Raw genomic sequence first — 9,151 nt, 5'->3', positions numbered from 1 at the left:
GAGAGAGGAGCAAGTCCAAGCTACTACTTTCATGTGTAACTGATGATGAGTTATTACCTATGATGATAACTATTAGCTACTGTTGATTAACTTGTCATGTGTTATATTGATGGCAAGATATTATATGATTATGGATGATAAGTTATTATATATATGACTACGGATGATGACGACTATGGTTGAAGATGATGAGTTGTTATTATATGACTACTTGTGTGCCATTGCAACAGCATATCGTCCTACTAATTCAAATTGCTCACTTCGATCCGTCCGCTTTAATGTAATCCGTATTTCTTACACAACCTCTCCATTGCTACTATATAAAAAATTTACAATGATGTACAAATATAGTATAAAATTAAAGAAATGAAATACACACTAATACTAGTGGAGAGGGACAGCAAGAGGTGCTACTGCTATTTAGCAGTAGCACGGGTCCAAACACGCACTACTAGTAGTTCCACTAGCAGCAACGCGGGTTAGGAAGTGCGCTACTGCTAAAACTTAACTATAGAGCCCTAGAAGTAACGCGGGGACCCGTGCTACTGCTAGCTCTAAACCCAATGCTACTACTGCAGTAACATGGGGACCCGTGCTACTGCTAGCTCTAAACCTAACGCTGCTACTAGGGCTTTCCCAGTAGTGAAAAATTCAATTTAAATCATTGTAAATGGCCATTAAACAGATCATGGAACATTGGCATCAAGTCGCCTTTAACAATATCCCAAGACCTCTTATAGAATTCTACTGGAAAACCATCCGTACCAGGTGCATAGTTATTCTTCACTTGGGAAAAAGCCTCAAACACTTCCTTCTCTGTAAAAGGGGCAGTGAGAACCTCATTCTCGTCATCTCCCAGTTGTGCTACATCCTCAACTATACTCTCGTTGAGTGAGACATAATTATCTACTGGGGCCCCAAACAACTTTTTATGCGCTCGGTGAGGCGGCGATGCGCACCACCTCCTACCATGCCCCACCCTTCTTGGTTGTGGTCTTATCGTGCGCTCTAGTTTGTCCGATTTTTCATGTTCGAACGGCGTGGGCCTTCTCTAAGCACTACAAACAAGGCTAGGCCGCACAAGCACATGGCCGACAGTGACCCGTCATCGTCTGTCGCGGTCTCTGAAATGGGCGTGTTTCTTATGGTATCCACATTGCGTCAAACTGTCGTCGACGCTTCACACACAGACAACCGACCGAGCGACCTAGTAGCCCCATTTCAATGATAAGAAGAGGGGTTCTGGTTCCAGTTTAGGAAACCTTCTAGAAAGGTTTTTTTCTAGTTTTTAAGTTTTTCTTTCCTTTACTTTTTCTTTTTTTTTGTCGTAATTCGCTAGTTTCAAAAGGTGTTCAGAATTCTGAAAAGTATTCTTCCTTGAAAAAATATCGGCATTTTCAGAAAATGTTGGGGTTTCCGGATATTATTTGGAATTTCAAGAAATAATATTGTTTTCATAACTAAAAATATTTACTAGTTAGCAATTAAATATACATGTTGTTTTCAAAATTAGTTCACAAATTCAAAAAAAAATCATGATTTCCACCAAATGTTAAGAATTTGGAAAAAAATCTTCTTGGTCTCTATTTTTTTCAAAGTTCAGATAATGTTCAAAAAAATAAAAAATAATTTGTTCTCACATTAAGAAAATCTGTAAATTCCCAACAAAAATCGCATTTTCCATAAAATGTTCAGAAATATCAAATATTTATTCATGTTTTCCAAAAATATTCACTTTTTAACAATTTCACATTTTGGAAAATATTCAGAATAAAAAATGACTCCTACAGTAACAAGATCACCGCAGTACCCAATATGGTTACATGGGCAGACCCGCTCAAGCTCGCCTATACAAATGCTCGACTACTCAAATGGGCTCAAGACGGTGTCAGAGAAGTGGGCTCGGGAGGATGACGGGTCCATGAGAATGATTCAAATTGTAGGGCTGCTCGGGGGGTCTGTGCTCTCAGGACCTCCTATTCTTCGTGTTAACCGACAAGTTAGCACTGAAATTTGAGGTGTGCTCCTAGCCCCTTTCTCGAGCTACATGCGCTCTGGAGGTGCAAATATTATCTCAGCTATTATAGGTCTCACCTCACTTAGCTTCTCCGGTGTTACTTGTGCCGATCAAAGAATTGTGTTGTTTTACGATTTGTTTCTTTTCTAATGGTTTTTTTTGGGTTTGTAATTACTAACATGAAAATATTAACTAATTTTAAATAAAAAAATAATTTTTCAATATTCTGAACTTTGTTTGTAATTTGTGAAAGTATTCTCAAAACTATGAATATATTTAAAATTTGTGATTTTTTAACATCATCAAACAACCAAAATATATTTTAAATTTGGGGAACAATCTTAAAAGAAAATAAAAACTAAAAAAGAAAACTGACAGATGAAAATAATAAAAACGAAAATTTTAAAAATATGATAGAATTAAGAAACAATGTAAAACCCTAAAAAGGAACACGGATAAAAACCAAAAGAAAATAGAGAGAAACGACAACATAACGAGAACATTGCAAAAGCTTCCCAAAACCAGTAAAGGTGGACCTAAAATAGGAAATCAATTCCACTAATTGGGTCGGCCCAAGCCACTAGCTCTATGGACTGGTTGACAATTTGCCACAGATTTTCCTCCGACTATTGTGTGACACTGATTAGCCTGTAGGCCCCGTAAAGGAGGTCGTGGCCCATTAGCAAGTGTGGCACTGATTATCCTTCTGTTTTTTTCCTGTGCCGGCTTTCTCTTTGGTATCCATAGTTTAATGTCGGAAACGAGTTTTCTACAATCTTTGTGTGTGAGAGTTTTTTTTCGTTCCACTTTCATTTATTGTTTTTTAGGTTTTCAATCCTTTTGCTTTTCTTTTCTTTGTTTTCTTGTTTCTTTTCAAAATTGCCATTTTAAATTTATTCTCTTAATAATGTATTCGCTTATAAATATATGACTATTTTCTTTCAACAATGCCTTTACATTTTTTAAATGTGGTAAACTTATGTCTTGAACAAGTTTAGAACATAACTAAGTAAATATTATATATTTAATTTTAAAAGATTGGTGAACATTTTTCTAAAATTGCGCAAACAAACCTAAATTTTCATGAATATACTTTTTTAATGTGTAAATCTATTTATTAAATTCCACGAGCATATTTTCAATATAGAATTTACTTCTCCAAACATATGAACAATTTTATAAAATATAAAATGTCATGAAAATTTACTTAAAACCCATCCTATCTTCTCCATCGGCCGCCCCTCACTCTCCCCCTCTCCACTTCCACTCTCACTCTCCCTTGCACCCCGTCGTCCGCCGCAGCCGAAGTTCGGCCCACCCCGACCACCATCGTCGCCCGCCGCCACCGACGCTCCTGCTCCTCCTCTACCGAGGTAGTTCCTCCATCCCTCCTCCTTCCACCTCCCTACCCTCCTCGTCCCTCTCTCGATCCATCCCTCCCTCCCTCTCCCTCCTCACTCCCGCCTCATCCCTCCCTGCCTCGTCTGTCCTCTCCTTCCTGCCTCATCCGGTCGCCTCCTCCCTTCCACCCTCACTCACCCCTCCCTTCGTTCCTACTCCGTCCAGCTACCTCTATTTTTAAAATTTGAAGAATAGAAATTTTTAGTTATTAATTTTTCAATATTCTACTCTTTGTTTGTAATTTGTGAAAGTTTATCAAAAGTGTAATATATTTAAAATTTGTGATTTTTAACATTATCAAACAACCAAAACATATTTTAAATTTGGGGAACAATCTTAAAAGAAAATGAAAACTACAAAAGATAAATGACAGATGAAAATAATAAAAAAGAAAAATTAAAAAAAAGATAGAATTAAGAAACAATGTAAAAACCTAAAACAGGAACACAGATAAAAACCAAAAGAAAATAGAGAGAAACGACAACCAAACGAGAACATTGCAAAAGCTTCCCAAAACAAGTAAAGGTGGACCTAAAATAGGAAATCAATGTACGCTAATTGGGTCGGCCCAAGCCACTAGCTCTATGGAATGGTTGACATTTTGCCATAGATTTTCCTCCGACTACTGTGTGACAGGGACGGTCTCCTGTAGCGCCCCGTAAAGGAGGTCTTGGACCATTAGCATGTGTGGCAGTGATTATCCTTCTGTTTTTTTTTTGTGTGCCGGCTTTCTCTTTGGTATCCATAGTTTAATGTCGGAAACGTGTTTTATACAATCTTTGTGTATGCGAGTTTTTTTTCGTTCTACTTTCATTTATTTATTTTTAGGTTTTCAATCCTTTTTCTTTTCATTTCTTTGTTTTCATGTTTCTTTTCAAAGTTTGCCGTTATAAATTTATTCTCTTAATAATTTATTCGCTTATAAATATATGACTATTTTCTTTCAACAATGCCTTTACATTTTTTTAATGTGGTAAACTTATGTCTTGAACAAGTTTAGAACATAAGTAAATATTATATCTTCAATTTTAAAAAGTTTGGGTGAACATTTTTCTAAAATTGCGCAAAAAAACCTCAAATTTCATGAATATACTTCTTTAATGTGCAAATCTATTTATTAAATTCCACGAGCATATTTTCAATATACAATTTACTTCTCCAAACATATGAACAATTTTATGAAATATGAAATGCCATGAAAATTTACTTAAAATGCATGAATAATATTTAAATTTTATCAACGTTCTTCTAAGTACATAGTACTTGATATATGAACAGTGGTTTTAGAAAAGCGTGTGAACCATATTTTAAAATGACCAGTTATTTAAAATGCATAGAAATTCGGGTTTGTACTTGGGGTACCCGAACAACCCGAAAAACCTGAATTGATTTTTTTTGGAGAATCACCGGAATTAAATAGGAAGCCCAATGTCTAAGGAACTTCCCACATAACGGCCCAATAGGGATCACTTTTGGACCAAGATCAGGAGTAAACGAGACCTCCTCGTCGGCACCTTCGGGAGCTCCTGTTCGGCGCCTTAAGCGCCCGAAAAGATAGCCGGCGCCCGCGCGCCTCACCACATGGGTCGGACGAGCAAACCAGCAGAAAAAGCAAACAGGGAGATAAAAAGTTCACGTTTAATTGGGAGGTCTGGGATTCAATCCCTAAACGACAATGTAAATGCCTAGACGCTTTAACCACTAGGAAGTAATCAGTTTGCTGATAAGTGAGGTAAACAGAGCTCCTTTAAGCATTCATAGAGTCAAAACATTAAACATATACTAGTATTATATACTCACTATAATTCTCTGAATAAAGAAAACATAGATTTGCAAAAGCATTCAAAAAACCCATGAATTGAAAAAAAAAGTTTGTACCAATTCAAAAAAGATCGCAAAAATGAAAAAGGTTCAAGAATTTTAGAAACAGTTCATCAAATTTGAAAAATGTTCATTGAATTTTAAGAAAGTTCATCAAATTTTAAGAAAAAGTTCATCGAAATTTGAAAAAAACATTATGAATTTGAAAAAAAGTTCATCAATTTTGAAGAAAGTTCATCGAATTTCAAAAAATGTTCACTGAATTTTGATAATGGTCATCAAATTTAAAAAAAGGTCATCGACTTTTCAAAAAAGTTCATCGGATTTGAAAAAGAGTTCATCAAATTTAAAAAAAAGTTCATCAAATTTGAAAAAAATTCATCGCATTAGAAAAAAGATCATCAAATTTTTGAAAAAAGTTCACTATATTTTGAAAACGTTCATCAAATTTAAAAAAGTTCATCAACTTTCCAAAAAAGTTCATCGAATTTGAAAAAGAGTTCGTCAAATTTGAAAATTCTTCATCAAATTTAAAAAACAGTTTATCAGATTTGAAAAAAGGTTCACGATTTTGAAAAAAGTTCATCGAATTTTATAAGAAGTTCATCAAAGTTGAAAGAGTTCTTTTAATTTAAAAAAATCATCAAATTTAAAATAATTCGTCTAATTGAAAAGAGTTAATCGAATTTGAAAAAAGTTTATCAATTTAGAAAAAAAAAGGTTCACGAAGTTTAAAAAAACACCCATTAAGAAAACAAAAAGGATAAGAAAAAAAGTAAAAGGAAAAAGGAAAAATCCGACCGAACTAAAAGAACAATGTATAAGCCGGTTTACAATTCAACTAGCGACGTGTAGCCTAGTGGTTGGGATGTAGCGCTCGCTGGTAAGTGGTCATGGCTCCGAAACGGAATATCCTACTCGCAGCTCACTGCGGCAAACTGGCCCCGCTTCGCACAGGGGCGAGCGCGCAGGGATGCTTTTTGGGCCGGCCCACTTACGAACTTCCCATTCCGGTTTTGTAAATAGGTTTCATGAACCGTCTTTTTTTATTGCTTTTTCACGTTTCTATTTTTTTCGTTTTCTGTTTCTTTTTTATTATTTCTTTTTTTCTTGTCTTTTTCAGAACATATTCGCAGTTTTATAAAATGTTTAGGATTTTATTTATTTTATTTATTTTTCTTTTCTTCTCTTTTTTTCAAAAAATATCGAAATTTTTAAGTTTTGTTCGTGTTTCAAAAAATACGTTCAGTTTTTGAAAAAATGTTTTGGGAAATTCAAATATTTTCTCTCTACACAAAAAAGTTCAAAACTTTCGAAATTTAGAAAATGTACCAGATTTCAAATTTTGGTTCACATATTCAAAAAATGTTCGCTCTTCCAAATTTGTCCGGGGTTTTTTTAAATTGTTCTCTGTATCAAAATTTGTTCTCAAGATTCAAAAAATGTTCATGCTTTACAAAATTGTTTGTGCTTCCAAATTTGTTCGGGATTTTTCAAAATTGTTCTCCATTTCAAAACTTGTTCTCAAGATTCCAAAAATGTTCGTGCTTTAAAAAATAGTTCGCGCTTTCAAATTTGTTCTCAAGATTCAAAAATCATTCGTGCTTTAAAAAATTGTTATCAAATTCCATAAATGATCATGTTTTCGTAAAATGTTTGGGAAATTCAAAAATTGTTCTCTCTACACAAAAAAGTTCAAAACTTTCGAAATTTAGAAAATGTACCAAATTTCAACTTTTGGTTCACATATTCAAAAAATGTTCGCTCTTCCAAATTTGCCCGGGATTTTTCAAAATTGTTCTCTATTTCAAAATTTGTTAACAAGATTCAAAAAATGTTCATGCTTTACAAAATTGTTCTTGCTTCCAAATTTGTTTGGTATATTTCAAATATTTTCTCCATTTCAAAATTTGTTCTCAAGATTGAAAAAATGTTCGTGCTTTAAAAAATAGTTCGCGCTTCCAAATTTGTTCTCAAGATTCAAAAATTATTCGTGCTTTAAAACATTGTTCTCAAATTCCAAAAAATGTTCATGTTTTCATAAAATGTTTGGGAAATTTAAAATTTGTTTGTTTTCATAGAATTTGTTCGCATTTTTTGAAAAAAAACGTACGTTCAAAAAAGTACTCAAATTTTGGAACAAAAAGTTGGGATTTTGTCAAAAATTGTTTGCAATTTTAAAAATGTTCAGAATTTAGGACTTTCAAAAACAAATCTGTTTAAAATGTTCACTACTTTATTTTTTGTTTTTTGAATTTTGAAAATAAGTGTGAGTTGTTAAATTTTGTATCGTATTTTTGAAACAGTGCTCATTTGTAAAAATAATTAACAATTTCGAAGGAAGGTTTGAGAAAAAATATAAAAGTTGTCCAGATTCTTCGTTGGTATTAGTTCTTATAATAGGACGTTTCACATTTTAGCACCAACAGTTGATAGGTCAACTTGTTAGCTCGTCTCCTACGCAACATGGAGGTCTAGAGTTTCAATCCTGGCAGGACTGGACTGCAGGCGCATTGCTTTTTTTTTTATAAAAAAAACATAGCAGCGCTACTGAACAAGGAAACAGGCACGCTCGCTGTATTGGGCCGGCCCAGTCGGGGCTTTCATGCGTGCGTCACGTCGCTATTTGACGCAGAATGCGTCCAATAGGAGTTCCCCTCCGAAACTCCGCTCCCCCACCTGTTTGTGTTTCCAAAACACCCTATATGGGCCGGCCAAGCGGGAGGCTGCTGCAAGCGCCCGTTTGCGGAATACACGTTAATGGGCGCCTGCAGTGCCAAATAGGATTCGCCGGCGCCTTCAACGCCACTGCGAGCAACCGGCGGCCACGCGCGCCCCCTTCATGGGCCGGCCTATTAACGAGTCGCTCCCTCGCTTCGTTTCATTCTCTCGATCAACACGCTCGCACTTTTTGCTAAAAAAATCACGCTCACATTTGTTTTTTTGGCTTGTATTGTGCCATTCGTTTAGGAAAAAACATCATCAATTTACAAAAACAAAGTTCACGAATTTGATAAAATGTTCATCAAATTTAAAAAATTATTCATTGCATAAAAAAGAGTTCATCGAATTAAAAAGTTCATCAAATTTGAAAAAAAAATCATCAACATAAAAAAAGAGTTCATCAAATTTGAAAAAAGTTCAGTAAATTTGAAAAAAAAAGTTCATCAAATTTTGAAAAAGAATCATCATATTTGCAAAAACAATTTCACCAGATTTGAAAAGAAGTTATTTGAATTTGAAAAAAGTTCACCGCATTTGAAAAAAATCATCAAATTTGAAAAAAAGTTCATTGAATTTGAAAAAAGTTCATCGAACTTGAAAAATAGTTCATTAAATTTTGAAAAAGTTCTTCAAAGTTGAAAAATAGTTCATGAAATCCGGTGAACTTTTTTCATCGAATTAAAAAAAGGAAAAAAGAAAAAGAAAAGAAGAAAAATAAAAGAAAGAACAAAAGGTGTAAGAAAATGTACTTGATCAAAGAACGTCGAGTGGCCGGGTGGTTATCGCGTGGCACACTGAACCGCTACGGTGCGGGTTCGAATCCTTGCAGTAAAGGGCTACTTAGATCGAAAGGATGTCAATTCTAGCGCACACAAGGATGTCAATTTCCAGTGACACATGGCAAGTTTTTTGTCAAAAATAAATTGAATCACGAAGTTGCCATACTTGCTAACTAAAAGTGTCATCCTCGCGTAACTAAACTTGCCAAAACGTTGGAGTTGCCATGTGCTCGTACCTGACGTTCAGCACTTATCAAGGTCCTCAGCAAATCGATTCAGATCTAGCCAGCTTCGTCTCCTCACCTCTCTCACACACGAGCGCACCCGCGCATCTCTAGTCGCCTCCGACTCTGGTGGACGATGCCACAACGCTCTTCACTGCCGCGCTAGCCGGACCCCATCCTCGACC

Source organism: Triticum aestivum, chromosome 7B (assembly GCF_018294505.1).
Source record: "Triticum aestivum cultivar Chinese Spring chromosome 7B, IWGSC CS RefSeq v2.1, whole genome shotgun sequence".
NCBI lineage: Eukaryota > Viridiplantae > Streptophyta > Magnoliopsida > Poales > Poaceae > Triticum > Triticum aestivum.
Note: the sequence above shows the minus strand (reverse complement) of the source record.